The 14873-nt window shown below is 42.5% G+C and overlaps 1 protein-coding gene across 1 annotated transcript in view; it reads right to left on the reverse strand.

Moving 5' to 3' along the window:
• Positions 1 to 14873, reverse strand: part of LOC149169316 (receptor-like serine/threonine-protein kinase At1g78530) — a 193075-nt gene that overhangs the window by 125047 nt on the left and 53155 nt on the right. Inside the window, exon 3 of the mRNA XM_089427063.1 lies at positions 7590 to 7670. The gene's annotated coding sequence lies outside the window, so the exon portion shown is untranslated. The remainder of the gene's footprint in view (positions 1 to 7589; positions 7671 to 14873) is intronic.

Raw genomic sequence — 14873 nt, forward strand, 5'->3', positions numbered from 1 at the left:
CTTGAAGCCACTTGGACTTCCTCTTCCATGAGCATACTTCTCCCACCGGAGTGAAAGAATCCTCATCATCATCAAAAGCCTGAACTCCTGAGGGCCTACCAACTGACCTCATTCCTGAATCTATGCCTGTAGATGTTGAAGTACCATGCAAACTGTCCATTAGTGGACTACCCTGTGAACTTCTCTGCGGACTGCCCTACATGTTGCCCGAAGAACCACCCACCTGACTTTGAGAGCCACTACTCACTGATGGACCTAACATTGTAATCGATGTACCTCCTGATCCCTGACCACTGGATCCCTGTGACTGACTCAGCTACTCCTGAGGGTCTGGTGACTCTGGATACTCTAACTCTCGTGACCTCCTGAAAGCTCTCTCCTCCTCGAACTTCACATCTCGCCTGACAACCACTTTCCTCTGCGTAGGAATATAAATCCAATAAGCTTTCGAGGTCTCGCTATAACCCACAAAGATGCCCTTGTCTGCAGTGGGCTCTAGCTTGGTCCTATTCTCCTTGGGGACATACGAATATGTAAGGCACCCGAAGATACAAAAGTGCCCAACATCAGGCTTCTTCCCAGAAAAAGCCTCCTCCGAAGTCACATTCCCCAAGGCACGATGTGGACTCCTGTTCTACAAGTACACAGCAATGTTGCAAGCATCTGCCAACAAAAATAAAGGTAACCCCTAATCATGAAGCATGGCTTTGGCAGCCCCTGCAATGGATCTGTTCTTCCTCTCCGCAACCCCATTCTGCTGGGAGTAGTAACATGAGCACAAAAATCAACAAACTCACCAAGGGTATACTCCCTCCATTGTCTGACCTAAGGACCTTGATCTTCCTACCTGTCTAGGTCTCCACAAGAGCTTTGAACTCTTGAAACCGCTTGAAGACCTCACTCTTGATCTTCACGAAATAAATCCAGGTCTTCTTGGAGTGGTCATCAATGAATAAAACATAGTACTCGTAGCCACTCAAGGATACATGAGACATCTGACCACTCACATTGGTATGAACCAAGTCAAGGATCCTGATCACTCTGTTGTCACTGTTGGGAAAAAGGGATTTGGAAAACTTCCCCATAGCACATCTTCTGCATACATCAAGGTGATCGAAACTAAAATCTGACACACCAGTGGTGATATCCCGCAATGTACTCAAGGCCCCATGATACATGTGCCCCACCCTCTAGTGCCAAATCTCACACAACTCTAAACTGCTAGATCTGTTGTCGGTCTTGTCTCGGGTGTTGCTACTCAATGCCATCAAGGGCTAGAATGAGAACTTGTACACCTTGGCATGGCGCACACCAATCTCTCTAGGTGAAGAAGTTGGAGTTCCCCTAGGATATATAAGCACCTACCCTCTCCTGAACAACACATCATACCCTCTGTCCTCAAGTGCTAAGACGAATATCAGGTTCTTCTTCATTCCAGGCACATATAGAACATTTGACACTTTCAAGGGAGGTTTGGGTCCCCTATCAAATGTCAATGTCCCCACACCGACTGCTCTAACAATGTTGTCATCACCAAGTACTACCTCCATATCAGTATCACCCTCTAAAAGCTCTAAGAAGTACTCTCTGACTCCTATCATGTGGCGGGAAGCGCCACTGTCAACATACCAAATGCTAGAAGATGCTCTGCTAGTAGCGAGGAATGCACACTCCCTCTAAACCTGTATGGCAAGTGATCCTACACTAGTGGCCTCACAAGCTATGAACCCATACTCCCGATCAAAGCTCTCTGAGAAGCTCTCTATCTCTGCAGAAGCTACCATGTGTTTGTCTTTCCCTTTCTTGTTCTTCTTCTTCGAACACACAACAGCATAGTGTCCCAACTTTTGACAATTCCAACATTTGACTTTGGAATAGTCGTTCTCCTCGTTCTGTTGCTTGCCTTTACCTTTGCCTTTGCCTCCACTGTTGGAAGTTTGGTTCTTTGCTCTGCCCTTCTTGCCTCTTGCTAACAATGCCACATTGTCATCCTCCTCCACCTGTTTGGCTGCCCCAAGATGGTTCTTTTTTATCTCATTCTGAATGCAATCATCCCACAACCTCTCCCAATCGAGAAGGTTTTTCCGTGCAACAATGCCGTCCACAAAATTCTCCCAAGTCTTGGGAAGACCATTCAAAGCAATCCTCACCAACTAAGTGGGTGCAATGATCTCACCTACGTCTGCCAACTCATCTCTCACTGAAGTGATCTTGTGAAGTATGTTGTAGCATTGTCAGTCTTAGCCATTTTAATTGCCTTCCCATTTTTCTGTTTTCATTTGAGCTCTAGTAAACACTGGTCAAGGTTTCCACATCTCATGTGCATAAGTCTTTCCTCTCACATGAAGAATGACATGGTCTTTGATTCCTTCCAGAATCAATATTTTTGCCTTATCATTCTTTTTGTTAAACTCTGCCAACTGTACAAGGTCAATAGGTACTACTACTGGGTTATATGTGGTATTTACCATAATGCCCCAGACTTCTGCTTCCTCAAAGATGCTCTGGATTCTCTTCTTCCATGCACTGTAGTTGTTCTGCCCATCCAACCTATCTTCAACTCTCAAACCCAAAGACATGTTTCACTGTCCTACCAAACTGAAATTTTCAAACCTGTGGTAAAGACTTTTGTTATCTGTGTAAAAATCAGTTTGCTGTAATTTTCACTTTGTTGTCCCAAACTGCACTTTTCAGCCAACCAAGCTCTGATACCATGAAGAAATTTCAACCCCCACTCCAGTTATCAGTTTTCCTTATCACTCCATGCATTTAGTTTTAAATCCAAGCATGATAAAAATTCTAAAATCTGGAAATGACAATATTTTCTGAAAACACAAATTTAGAGATTTCACAACTACTGAAATTGCAGAAATAAAACACAACAAAATTATGACAGCCACACACAGAAAATAACACAGTGATTTTTGGTCAATGTGACCCTGGAAAAACCCCCTACAACTCTTGGGGAAAACCAGTTTGAAAGCTCTTATTTATTTTTGAAAATGCTTTTACAGAGAAATTGAAATACACGGTAAAAATTCTAGCAACCAAAAATTACAACTTATCTCGATTTTCGTGCATGAACTCCACCTCGAAAATCGTGCAAATCAACAAACAGCCAAAACAGAAGTTTTTATAGCAATAAAACAGCATTAAATGTTGTATGGTCTACCTCGAAAAATGTGCCCGAAACTTGATGTACGTACCATACGGATTTCAACAGTATGATTTGTGCCCAAATCTGCCTCAAAATTCATGCCCTTGCTACTGTCCCTCTTCCTCAATTTCTGTGTTGTCCCTCTTCCTCTATTTCTGTGCCTTTCTCCTGCTGTACAGTTTTTCCTTGGGATGCATGCCAATAAATGTTGTTGTCCAGATTTGCTGAAATATATTCTTGCTGCTCTCCTTCACTTCCTCACTGCTCAGAAATTTTCTCCTTGCTCTCTCTTCTCTTTCTCTCAAATGCTCATGAAAGAATGAATTGATCTTTTCCTCTTCTCTTCTCTTTTTATTCTCTAAATGACCTTTTGGGTTACCCTAAGATCTAATGGCTGAGATTCATTTAGATCTAAGGATGAGAATAAATATGCATTTAATTCTCATTTTCTATTTTAACTCACCCACTTAAATAAAGATTCACTTAGCCTTTTATTTCCATCGTCACTTTTTCACTTTCTAATTCTTCAATGACTTTAATAAAGTCACCTTTAAATTAGAATGTAACTTTACCACTTATAAAGTCACTTTTAAATTAGAATGTAACTTTACCACTTATAAAGTCACTTTTAAATTAATTTGACTTTACCACTTATAAAGTCACTTTAGGAGAAAAGTAAAAAATAAATTTCGACACTTTTCCCTAGGCCAAAGATCAAAGCCTTAGGGAACCACTTGTCCTCTAGTACCCAAATTTTAACAGATATGGCACAAGCCAGGGAAAAACCCCAAGATTGGGAAAACCCTTGATCAAATCTTCTTATTATCAATATCAAATGTTCAGCAGAGAAAGAGAGTACAATCAATGTCAAGGTTGTCTTGCGAATATGATGACTAGAACCACTAACCATGTGCCAAATATACTGCCCAGACAAGTTTGCAATTTTGTCTTCAAATAATAGCAAACAAGTTCTGCCCTAACCAGTAGACAATAGTATTTAGAGCTGCAACACAATAGGTGCCAAAATGAGCTCGGTCCTTGTTCACTTAATGCGGCTTCCTTTGCAGATTATGAAGAGGCCATGATAGTCCCAAAATGAGCAACAAAGCCTGGTCAAGGAGATGATGAATTATGTGGTCGAATATCTGCAGTTAGAGCTTGTAGATATAAAGCCTAAATAGTCCAGACCTTGAGATACTTGTTGCGGTCCTTCCTTCAAGCAACCCTGATCTTATTCAACTAAGGTTTTGTGCTACAAACCGACCCATCAAGGTTCCATGTCTACTTGTGCTTGGAGTTTGGATCTGTGGCCTGTTCTGCTCCTCTGAATAGCCTGTCGACAACCCTGTCCAAGACTCACAAGTCCTGCAACCCTCCTGAAATGAGTACAAGAAGATAAGGCCTTCAACAAAGGATAGAGCTCACTAAAATTCACTGCCCTGACCTGCGGCTGCCATTCTGCTTCAAGTTCGAACCTGTGGAAGGAAGAACATACCAAAAATGTACCCAATACTTGTCCTTCAAGCTCCTTCAAGTTGCAGCTACCACAAAGATATATTAGAGCCCCTTGAGTTGTTTCAAATGAGGTTGAAAAGCACCTCTTTATATACAACTCGATGGGGTTGAAGAGACGTGACATTTGGGCTTATTAAGCCGACATATAGGTGAGGCCGACCTTGTTAATTTATATGATAGAAACATAAATTCAAAATCACACTTCTCCTTAAACAAATTTGATGATCTTTAGGTCGATTTTGGTCCTCTTGAAAAGAGGAATTTAATGCTACAATTATCTTCCCCAAACGAGCTGTCCAAAGTGGAATTTGGCCCTAGCTGCCAATTTTAACACTCCCTCTCGACTAGGGAGAATTCCAACTGCCAATCCATCCATCATCAATCGTCATGTCATCCTGTTATCATGAACCATCTCAGTGTCTCATCTTTCCTCTGCTTTGCTGAACACTGATGTGAATAATAAAGAAGAATCGATCGAGAGTGACTCACAAAACCTTGCCAATCTCCACTGACAATAATCAGTCCATATAACCAAAGGGTGAACTCCAATCGGACTTGATCCCAAGTGATCAAGTTGAAGAAACCTCATTCATACTAGACATAGGGAGTACAGCAGTACATAATGCGTCCATCGATAGTGCTATGGTCCTAAACCACTTTTCCCAACTCATTGGCCAGATGAGAGGTACCTCCCATGTGTCCCGGACTTCATGGGTAGGATGATGCAAGAACATCAGCGGGGAAAGAATATATCACATCCTGCTCACAACCACACGTAGGGAAAGGAGAAACCACATCCTACAAACACATGTCACAATCATACGTAAGGAAAGGATGAACCACCTCCTACAGTCACATATCACAATCATTGTAGGGAAAGGATAAACCACATCCTACATGCACGCAAAACACCAAGAGTAGGGAAAGGATGAACCACGTCCTACACGCATGCAAACCAACAATAGTAGGAAGGATCCTACACATGGAGAAAGGATGAACCACATCCTACCGACATGTCAACCATAGATCGTAGAGAATAAGCATCCTACATGTGGGGAAAGGATGAACCACATCTCACCAACACGTCAACAGATGCTTATATGCATCTTTCACTAGCGTATCCACAAGAGAAAGTGAACCACTCATCCTGCTCATACACCATAGGATAAGGTGAACCACTCATCCTATGCATATGTCATCAACAATAGGGGAAGGTGAACCACTCATCCTATGCATATGTCATCAACAGTAGGGGAAGGTGAACCACGCACCCTACACACATGTGCAATCGTAGGGGAAGGTCAACCACTCACCTTGCACACATGTCAACCACCATGGGGTATCACAAGCGAAGGTGAACCACTCACCCTACACACGTCAACCACCATGGGGTATCACGGGGAAGGTGAACCACTCACACAACGCACCACTAGGGGAAGGTGAACCACTCACCTTATGGTCGCTCATAGCTCAATAAGTACCCCAAGCCCCCAAGAGCTCCCAGAGCTCAATCTTCAACCAAAGATCCCTTCATATAGGGAATAGTTCCAAGCTACTTTCTAAAAGCCAAGACTAATTCTTGTTGATAATATTGATGACCAGATTGTCAGAGGGAGCCTTATTGCCCTACCTAGCAGCATATGGATGTATACATGGGGACGCACAACTCACTGAGAGTTTCTTATGACAAGGCATACCAGCAGCAGTGATCTTAGCAGCACTCAGGAATCCTCTATTTCCTGTGCATCTTGTTTACAGAAAAATATTTAACTAGCCTTACTCCCTTTTATTCAGGGAGACCACAAGCCTAAGCTTGTCTCTATCATGAAGGTGCCCCAGTACCTGTTTTGTAAAAGAAATTTCATATGACCAGACTTTCTCTGGTCCAAGGTCCATGCTGAAGAGAATCCATAAGCATGCCATGACTTTGACAGTACCCTTCCATAGATAGAGAAGTTCTTTGCTATAATTTACAGGAGAGTTCAAACAACTCCCTCTTAGGCTGATGAGATACGCCATTCTTTCGGAGATAGACTGTAAGCTAATCATACATTCACTTCATTAAATGATCATCAGAATTCTTGCTGCAAAACTCAGAGGTAGCTTCAAAAGGTGATTCATCCAGTAATACATGCAAGGATCTTAGCATTGTACTCTCCCTCTGAATAGGAAGCCTCTTCATCAATCAGAGATATCAATTCATGGATCTCTGAAGAATTTATGTCAGGGAGATTTGAGACCATGTTAGACAAGAAACAATATTCTCATAGCAGATATAAGAATATAGACATACCAGAACTTTGTTATATCCTTCAGAGGTATTATGCTCATATTCTAAATCATTGTCTGGCAATCATTATAAACATTGCCATATTGGCTCATCATTAGGTGAAGACATACATTACTGTAGAAATTCTGCCATATAGAATTACTGTCAGGAGGAATTTGAAATGAATTTGCCTATTAACAGGCGTCATAACAAGCCAATCCATGGCTATCAGCTCTTTATGAATTTAGCTACAACATTCACCAAATCCTTCTATAGAATGGATCTGAACACATTACTATCAAATGCCCTGACATATCATGCATTAACTCATTATTAGACCATGAACAAAGAAGTCAACCAATCAGTCATGCACCACAGAATTCCATGTCGATTCCTAGCATGCCATGTACAACACTTTAACAGCAGAGCTTCCTTGATTCCTAAACACAGAGACTACTTGATAATTATAGCACCCAAACCATGGAATTACACACACACCATACAATTTAACTGGGTTCATAAACTATCATACATAATCATGTAACAACTGAAAATCAGAAAACATGTCAACAACTATAGGGATCTGCATGTCCCTCACACAACGAGAATAATGATATAAACCATCTCAATGAAAATACACAAGAATACCTATGCCTTCATCAATGGTGAATAATAGATTTGATGAAGAATATTGGACAACCATGCATCTCCATGTAAATAACGTTGTATCTGATGCAACAACCAAGAAACATAGAGGTCCATGAGCCCCACATAACCATGAGAATGTTGATTTTCCCTACTACTTCATAATCAGGTAAAACTTATAAGCATATGACAGGTACAAGAATTTGCAGACCCAAAACTTTATTTTATTACGACTTTAATAAATCAAACATAGGATTCCCATACCAGGGATCATGGCCCTTACAAATCCCTGATACAAGGAGGAATTTGGGCTAGAGGTCAACCTCTTTTGACTCTCAATTTGCCCACACAATGAAGAACAAACACAATGACTGACTTGTTGTAGATGAAGTTCACATACAGCCCCTTGGTCCTCTTGCCCTTGGTGCACCTGGTAGGTCCTTTGCCACCTATCTCACAGAGAATATTGTTGCCCCGAATACCTTTGTATATCAGCTGCTCACAAGGGGTTTGCTGCTCCAAATCACTTGCACAATCATATCCAACAAATATGACTTCTCATAGTGAATACACTACTTCAAAATCACTAGTAAGGCTAAAATAACAACTCTCTCGCAAGGATGTTTGCCTCTTTGAAATCATTGTATATAGGCCTTGTAACACTCTGTCCTATCCAACATTCAAGGACAGACTTTCAACAACATACCTCTGCAATCATCTACGCAAAACGTCGCCCCAAGTTCCAACACTTCCCTTGCTAGCCTCTGATTAGGCCTCAGGAAACTCGGTCCTATGCACACTTCTCTCAAGATTCAGCCCTGAACAAACCCTCTGTGGCCACCTCAGGTTCCAACTTATACTAGCCTGCAGCCACCTCAGGTTCGGACTTATACTAGCCTGCGGCCACCTGAGATTTGGACCATAAACAAGACTGCAATCACCTTATATCAGCCCCGGCCCTCTTGTTCCTTCTTCGCTTGGAGATGAGGAGACCCTATTCCAGCCTTCCTATCAGACCTTTCTTCCCCTCCTAGCACATAGAATTAAGGCTTCGGCCCTCTCCAACAAAATAGAAAAATATCGACCTAGACAGAGCTTAACTCGGATCCTCCTTCCTGCACAACCATATCACATTCAGCCCTTCGACAGCTCGGTCTGATTGGATAAGATATTTGTCCTTCTCCGCTCCAGCTCAGCCTTCTTGAGGGCCAGCATTCTTGTCTTAAGCTAATGTCTTCACACAAGATCAATTGCAATGATGGTGAGACTTGTCTCAAATCTCTTCTATTCATATCTCTCGCCAACCATTGACTTAGGACTTCTTAAATCAATTAAGGTGACTATTACCCACCATTTTGTGGGTAATATCCCTAGGAGAATTTTTTTCTCCAATATGTTCCTCAGCCGACAACCACCAACCACCAGCTAACTCATTGTGCCATTTCTCCACCCCCTGAGCCAGCCATGTGGTCCCTCGCCCATTGCCATGATCGTATGTTTGAAGGTGGGCCTCCTAAATCTAAAGCTATGCCTTGTCATTTGGAAATTGAGTATTGTAGTTTGCTTATCATGTACACTTCTGGGCATGGATTACTGGGGATTCAGCGGAATGAATGGGCTAGGTTTATGCTTTTGTCGCCTAGACCCCTTTTAGGATTTAACCTTGGACTCTAGTCCCGTGGGATCTCTTTTACTGACCATTTGGTTACAGGGATGATATTACACAGGAAACACTGATTTTGGTTGCGTAGTCCTGCTCCCCTATCTACTTATATTACCCTCTTTCCGTTCATTATTACCCCATCCATCATTTCTCCCGCCTGGGTCCACATTCCTCCATTGGGTCCACATAGGGTTAGCTTGCCCCTTCCTCTTGCCCACACCTTGGGTCATGGCCTGGAATGAAGCCCGAAGGTTGATGCAATTGAAAAGAAAGTAAAAAGCATATATGGCCACATTCAATAGGAAAATGTACCACAAAATGCAAAAGATGGTCGGGACAAATACATTTAGCACATGAGAAAAAGCCAATACATGAGCTCTACCCCATCATCATGGCCATCACCCTGGTTCCTATAGGTTCTATGTGCCTTCTTCATCATATAGGAACCCATGATTTTCCAACCCCTGGTGGGCGATGAACCGGCCCACCTTAAGGGGGGAATTCACTGGTATATCTTATACATCATGCTCTAACCCCTTCAACCCCAAGCAGTTAATCAAATAAAATCATAAAAAGGCAAAAGGCATAAAGGAAGGGTGGTAAAATCAAGGTCGAGGCACCTCATGTACCACGATTTCTCCCTCCTATACATTATAAACCCAAGTGTGGGCTTCCCTCTTATTAGCTACCCTTGTACCCCAGCATGTGACCTAGGGCTGCCCCTTCTCATCCCCTACTTCATTCACCATATCTGTCACATGCCACCACCTTTTGAAGGATGTACCTTGAATATTATCCCCTTTAGAAGTAGAAACCACCTAATAGGGTACTTGGTTAACCCCATTTGGAGTTTAGGAGACATTAGCACATCCCAAAGCCCATTATGGAAGGGCAGGCCATTATGAAGTCCCCATTTGTGGTCCATGATTAGGTAAGCTCATTTACTCAATTTCTCTAATGACTTGTTGTACTGGAAGGCTAGGGGACGCATTGGATCTTATGCAGGATTGCAGATGGTTTCCATTTTGGGTTTGGTCTCCCTATACGGGGTCCTAATCCTCCAAAGGGCTACATTGGCACATGTAAGGTGAGCGTTGAGAGCCATGGGCCTCCACAGCAGCAGATTGCACTTCCAAAGATTGCTCGTGGTTCAGTTATTGGACAAGGAGGATGCACCTGATCCATCATGTCCAGTCGGCCCCATATCTACACCATACACTTGGCAGATGATCCAGGACCTGCACTATGATGTGGCATCACCTACACCAACATCCTAGCCTTTGCAGGCAATCTATAGGCATCTTCAATTTGTTTGGAGACCCATGAGGTCACTTGTGTGCCCCACATGTCATTTGGAGCCCCACAGGTTAGTACAAGTAGCCAACCTTTTGTCCACTGCTTTTGAGGGTCCTATTCTTCATTATGCCACCCATGGACCTCATTAGGCCTCTTAGAGAGCCCTACAACATGCATAGATTATTATTTGACCCCTTGAGAGGTTTACTTTTTCATTTATGAGCTAGTTTGGTGGGCTTGTCACCAAAGTTGTATTATTAGAATATTATTTTATTTTTGGGGCTTATGTAGGCCAAGGAGGCTAATTCGAACTCCTAAGTTGTGTATACATAAATTGAGATGAACACATTTGTTCATCATCATTTTGGTTTGGACCTCTTATCTCTCTTGAGATTTTCGCACTTTCTCTAGAGGATGAATTGGAGCTTTATGGATGAGTTTTGATGTATGGATATTGATCTATCTTCTCTTGGAGCTTCTCTATTTTCAATTGTGAATGGTTGGATATACTCTATTACATGTAAGTACATGCTTTTTAATGTTATTCTTGTTTACTTTTGTCATATACGTTGGACTGGGATTTTCGTTGTTCTAGGGCTAATTGTTACATGCATTTACTGCTTAAAATTGTGGAATTTGTCTCTATTATAACATCTCTCAATGTATGGGCCATGTAATATGAGCGAAATCTCCTAGGGGTAATTCTATCAAAGAATTTGACCTTGATAAGCCATTCCTTTTTCACATCGAAGTATAAAAGCTGCAAGGTTGCTTCTTCTTGACCTAGAAGGCAAAAGAAGTGGTCTTGAGGCCTCCTTGACTGAAAACCAAGAAATCCTACTCATATTCATCATACACTCCATTCTCCCAAAGATTAAGGCACTGATCTACCAAGGGTGGTCACTAAAAATCATATACTTTCACCTCCTTCTAGGTCTAACAAAGTTGGGGTACCTAGGGCATCAATTTCCCGATAAGCTAGACATCAAAATATTTCGATCTCCTATAGTCTCCTGCGTTGGCCTTTCCTCTAGCTCTCCTCCAAGTTTGAAGCCATTCCGACGGTGCAGTTAGGAGAAAATTCAAGCCCTAGCTCCAGGATCAAAACTTGCCTTGCTATCCCCAAGGCTAGTACCTCATACTGTCAAAACAACATCTTTGAGTGAAAATACTTTTTTTTTATCCTTTCCCCACCTTGTCTAGGGTAAGAGTATAATTGGTTGCCACATACTTTCCTCATACCTGGTCCACTTAGCCCCGTGTGGTCCCGCTCCTTTAAAAGATCGTTCTTCAAGAACCATCCGGGATACCAATTCTAACAATGACTTTAGGGATTGGGGAACACCTTCACAAGTCTTATCCCATAAGCCTAATCCTCAAAATCCTCTCTTCCTTTCCCTAGAATACATTGTACCTTGCTTAGAAAGCAAGCAAGCTCCATCCTTCAAACTTTTCTGGGAAAGGGTCTGTTTGGGTCACTCATATCCATTGACTTATCATTCATTAGTGACTCCATACATATCGGGTCTCCGCCCATTGGTGAAAGTCCGTAAATAGAAGGGAGCCTCAGTTGAGGTGACAGTGGAATAAGTCTCCATTTGTTGCCCTTGGCCTAGCATTTTTCCTTTATGGATCCCCCTTAAGTCCCCTGCTAGTTTGAGCAGTAACATTTTGGCGTCATTGTCAGGGACACGAAACATGTGTTTTGTTCCCCATATGACATATTGATACATTATTATTGGCGACTCCATTGTAAGAACGAAGCCCTAGTTCTTCATTCAAACTTCAAAGTTAATGCTTGTAGGGTGAAGCAAGCATCTATCACCCTCGCAACTCCATTTTCAATTCTAATTTGTAAAAATCCTGAGAAATGGACCATTTCGAGCTCCCTCCTCCTTCCTATGATGCCCTTAGTCCTGAAGAAGCTCTAGAGAACCCTGACATCAAGAAATGGGTCATAGGTTGGATGCCTAAATTTAAAGTAAGTCCTAATCAAGATCCCAATTTCCATCTTGACGAATTCTCTTGGGATTTAGCCTTAACACGGATTGAAAATGAGGGCACAATCATGAGATTGTCCGCCTTATCATTTGTAGGTCAAGCTAAAGATTGGTATGATAACCTCCCCCATGAGATTGCCACTGATTATGAATATTTTGAAGATGTCTTTTTAGAAAGATGGGGTGGCATCCCACATGAAGAATGGACGGTTTGTACATACCCCTCTAAGGCAAAGCTAAGTGATGAAGGGAATAGTCTTGAAAAGAGTCTTAGTAAAGGTGTTGAAGACGCCTTAGGTCCCACTTTAGTGTCACAAGAGAACCCTCCTCCCATTACATGTGACAAAACCTTGGAAAAGGGGGTTGGTGAAAGCTTTGGTAATCTAGGCGATGATCAATCTTCTTCAGGTCCACATGACGAACCAAATGACTTTAATAATATTGATTTGTGGTAGCATCGAATGTGCTCTAGCCATGAAAATTCGTGTCGAGGCTAAGATGCATAAGATCTCCAAGACCCAAAAATGGTTTGGGGAAATTCCACCCGGTTGGAGAGATATTAAAATAATTAATATTTTTAATGGGGTTCTTAAGAAAATTAAAATATTAATGGGTATTAATATAAAACTGGATGAAAAATTTCTAAATGGCATGGACCAAACCAAATCTAATATTAGTCGTTGATTAGGGACTTAATCTCGGCCCTTGAAGACTCAACGGGAAAATCATAAGAGGAGGTTTGAGGGTCAGTTGGAGATACACCAAGTTGATCAGTGAATTCGATTTTCTGAAGTTGCTGAGAAAATCAAAACAGTGATCTGTTGCAGCGAAGGGCAGTTCGGCAAAAGGTCGAGAATACATAGCAGAGAGGCAAAGATAGTGCCAGAGAGACAACGCAGAGCCTGGAGAGGTTGACACAGGGGCAGCTGGGTGCCACGCAAAGGCAGCTAGGAGCTACGCAGCGCCTAAAGAGGCCAGCGTGGGTGACACAGAGGGTCTGAGAGTTGACGCAGAGGCTTCAGTCGCTGCGCAGAGGGACGCAGAGCCAAGAGGCAGTGTCGGAAGAATTTTCCTGAGGCAAACTGAGTGCTGGTGAGCTGGGAAGGGTGACACAGTCCCTGCAAAGTCACGTAGAGCAGTGGAAATTGCCATAATTGTTGTGGGATCGTTCATCCAGTGATTGATCAGCCAGAATATCTGTCTCCAAGGAGAGGTACTACTTCTGAGGGCATTCTCTGTTGGGTGAGCCATTTCTGGCACCCTAGTTGTATTCAGAAACTGCATAATAATAAAACCCTCATATCTGTTGCACTGGTTTTCCCGCATTGGGTTTTTCCGAGGACGATTGTCCAAAAATAACGGTGTCCCTTGTGTGATTGTCTCAGTTATTTCAGTTGCTGATCTGTATATGAGTTAAGGCTACATTTGTGTTTATTTTCAGTATTTATATTTATAAATAACTTGTTAATGAAAAGAACAAGTAGGAGAAAATAAACCAGATAATGCAGTAGGGATTTCTAACGTGTTAGACTTAGAAATTTCAACATGGTATCAAAGCATTGCAGATCACAGGAGAACTAAAGGCACCAACAGTAATCTGAAGAATTTGCAACAGTAGCAGTTGTCTCGAGAGACAGCGTTGTTCCAGAGCAAAAGCAACAGAGAAGAAGTGACGTAGAGGGCCTGCGTCATCATTTCGAGCCAAAAAGAGGGTCAGTGCAGAGGTAGAGAGAGGCAGGTCAAACCTACACAGTGCCCGGTCATCTTCCTCAGCCAGGAAGGATTGACGTTGTGGCTAGGAGGAGCAGGTTATGTCGTTGTTGGGATTGCGCAAAGCCTGAAAGGCTCAGTTTCTTCAGTTATCGGGGCTTGGGGAGCTGTGGGCAGATTATGATTGAGACGCTGGTGGGGTGTTGTTTCTGTCGGTGCAAAACAGTACCTAAGGGGACAGAACCAAGGTAGAGGGAGTCACTACGTTGATGGATTTCTAGCCAAGAAATCCAGATCCGAGTTGCAATTTCAAGGAGGATTGGAGAGGAGCGGTTCAACGTTTGGTGAGGATTTCCAGCAGAGAAATCAGACTAGAGGGAGATTTCCAAGAGGGAAGTCGAAACTCAAAGGGAGTCTAGAAGAGGAGTTGAAATGGTAGTGAATGGACTGAGGGATTAGGACAAATTGGACGGGCTTCCAACTTTGTCATCTGGAAGGCCAAAATCCTGACAGTCTTGGATTGACATCGCATCAAGGACTTTGCCTTGAGAACCGTGGCTATTCTGGTCGATATAGTTGAAAATGAGAAGTATGAGGATGCAATGGGGAGGGCGAAGT

This window comes from Pinus tabuliformis, chromosome 4_2 (assembly GCF_031772625.1).
Source record: "Pinus tabuliformis cultivar Carrire ecotype Pingquan chromosome 4_2, CPIR1, whole genome shotgun sequence".
NCBI classification, from domain to species: Eukaryota; Viridiplantae; Streptophyta; class Pinopsida; order Pinales; family Pinaceae; genus Pinus; species Pinus tabuliformis.